Source organism: Eumetopias jubatus, unplaced genomic scaffold (assembly GCF_037043125.1).
Source record: "Eumetopias jubatus isolate StellerSeaLion01/CBP00866 unplaced genomic scaffold, mEumJub1_p1.0 scaffold_11, whole genome shotgun sequence".
In the NCBI taxonomy this organism is placed as follows: Eukaryota; Metazoa; Chordata; class Mammalia; order Carnivora; family Otariidae; genus Eumetopias; species Eumetopias jubatus.
In genome coordinates, this window is record NW_028274817.1 from 44,799,499 (window position 1) to 44,802,630 (window position 3,132).

Genomic DNA, 3,132 nt, shown 5'->3' on the forward strand with positions numbered 1-3,132 from the left:
CCATCCTGCAGACCTCAGAACTGACTGAGCAATTCTGCTCCACCATCGTCCAGATGAAGACCTGCTCACTCAAGGACCAGACCATAGACCCAGCAGGGACTCCGCAGAAGCAACAACCATAGACACCCTTGGTAACAGCCCCATTAACCTCAGACCAAAATGCAGCCTTTGAAGTGGTCCCATGACCTGGTACAAATTTCAGTAATAGGGTAAATAAGTCCTATGGAGTTTAATGTACAACATAGTATTAACCATATGAACTATGGCTAGTAATAGTGTACTTTTTTAAGATTTTATTTATCTATTTGATAAATTCTATTCTATTTGTGACTATCTCCTGCAGAGGAGGCCTCACTGCTGAGTCAGCCCTGGGCTCATAGGTGCTTGGCTTTATTTTATTTATTTGCTTATTTTTAAAGATTCCATTTATTTATTTGACAGAGAGAGACAGTGAGAGAGGGAACACAAGAAGGGGGAGCGTGAGAGGGAGAAGCAGGCTTCCCGCCGAGCAGGGAGCCCAACGCGGGGCTCAATCCCAGGACCCTGGGATCATGACCTGAGCCGAAGTCAGACGCTTAATGACTGAGCCACTCAGGAACCCCAGTAATAGTGTATTATTATATACATGAAATTTGCTCAGAGAAAATATTAAGTGTTCTCAAGACATACAAAAACATGATGACTGTGTGAGAGGATAGATATGTCAATTATTTGTGGCAATCATTTTACAACATGTACATATATCAAATAATCATGTTGTACACTTTAAATATACATAATTTTATTTTTTATTATACCTCAATAAGGCTGAAAAAATCTTCGTCACCTTATGGGCAAAACCAAATATATATTATAAAGCTATCAACATAACACGGTACTGTCATAAAAACAGACATATAGAACTATGGACAGAACAGATATCCCAGAAATCACATTTGAAGTCAACTGATTATTAACTAGTGTGTCAAGAACACACAGTTGGAAAAGAATAGCGTCTTCAATAAACATCTAGAAACATTTTCTTGACATTGGTCTGAGCGATGATTTCTTGGATATGAACACAAAAGCCCAGCAACAAAAGCAAAACTAAAGTGGGATTGCATGAAACTGAGAATCTTCTGCACAGCAAAGGAAGCAGTCAGCAGGATGGAGAGAAAACTTATGGAAGAAGAGGAAATATTTACAAACCATGTATCTGATAAGGGGTTAATATACAGAATATATAAGAAGCTCAAACAACTCAGTAGCATGAAAACAGACAAACAGAAAAAGATTTTAAAAAGTAAGAAAAGAACTGGAATAGACATTTCTCAAAAGAAGATATACAAATGGTTAACATGTACATGTAAAGGGGCCCAACATACTAATCATCAAGGAAACACAAATCAAAGTGATAATGAGGTAGCACCTCACATTAGCTAAGATGGCTATTAACAACAACAAAACACAAGAGATAACAAGTACTGGTGAGAATGTGGAGGAAAGAGAATCTCTGTACACTGTTAGTGGAAATACAGATTGGTACAGCCATTACTGAAAGCAGTATGGAGGTTTTCAAATAATTAAAAATAGAACTACTATATGATCCAGCAATCTCATGTGTAGGTATATATCCAAAATGATGAAATCAACACACATGCACACACACACACACACACACACACACACACACACACGAATATTCCACAGCCTTTAATATAAGTAGGAAATGCTATCATTTGTGACAAGATGGATGAACCTGGAGGACACTATGCTAAGTAGAATAAGCCAGACCCACAAAGATGAATACTGTATGATATCTTCTACATATGAAATCTGAAAAAAAAGAAAGAAAGAAAAAGGAAAAAATCCGGTAAAGTTGAATTCATAGAAGCTGGGGTAGAACAGGATTTACCAGAGGCTGGGGGATAGGAAAAATTAGAAGAAGTTGGTCAAAGGATACAAAGTTTTGGTTACACAGGATGAATAAGTTCTGGAGATCTAATGTACAGCATGGTAACTGTACTTCATAATACTCTACTCTTTTTTGAAATTTGCTAAAAGAGTAGATCTAAGTGTCCTATCACAAAAAGAAAGGTAACCATGTAAGGTGACGAAAATGCTAATGAGCTTGATTATAGTAATCATTAACCACTTAACAGCACATATGTATATGAAAATATAATTGTTATATCCTTTTGGTGAATTGACCTGTTTATCATTACCTAATAATTTCCTGAGGCTTGCAACACTTTTTGAATGAAAGTCTATTTTGTATAAGTATGGCCACTCCTGCTTTCTTTTGGTTACCTTTTTTTTTCCTATCCCTTGATTTTCAGCCTATATGTGTCCTTTAAGCTAAAGTGAGACTTTTTGGGCAGCATATATTTGACTCTTTTAAAAATCCATTCAGCCCCTCTATGTCTTTTGATGGAGAGATAATCCATTTTTATAGAAAACAATTCTTTTTTTTAAGATTTTATTTATTTATTTGAGAGAGAGAGAATAGAGAGCACGAGAGGGAAGAGGGTCAGAGGGAGAAGCAGACTCCCTGCTGAGCAGGGAGCCCGATGTGGGACTCGATCCTGGGACTCCAGGATCATGACCTGAGTGAGCCGAAGGGAGTCGCTTAACCAACTGAGCCACCCAGGCGCCGGAAAACAATTCTTGATAAGTAAAGAATTACTGTTGCCACTTTTCTCTTCTGACTGTTTTGTAGTTCCTTTCTTTCTTCTTTTCTTGCCATTTTCTCTTGTGATTTGATGATTTTTTAAATAGTGCTATGCTTTGATTCCTTAGCTTTATCTTTTGCATAGCTATTATAGATTTTTGTTTTGTGGTTACCAAAATGCTTTTATAAAATATCTCACCCATTTTAATCTGATAACTTATCTTTGATTGTATAAAAAACTTCAAGCTTGCTTCTTACTTACATTATTGATGTCACAGTTTATGTCTTTTTATACTGTGTATCCATTAACAAATTATTACAGCTGTACTTATATTTAATATATTTTCTCTTATACTATTATAGTGTTGAGTGTTCCAAGTTTGACTATATACTTACTTTTACATGTGAGTTTTATACTTTGGTATGTTTTCATGTTGCTGACTAGTATCTTTTTGTTATCTGATTGCCTTGCGCTGTTCCCT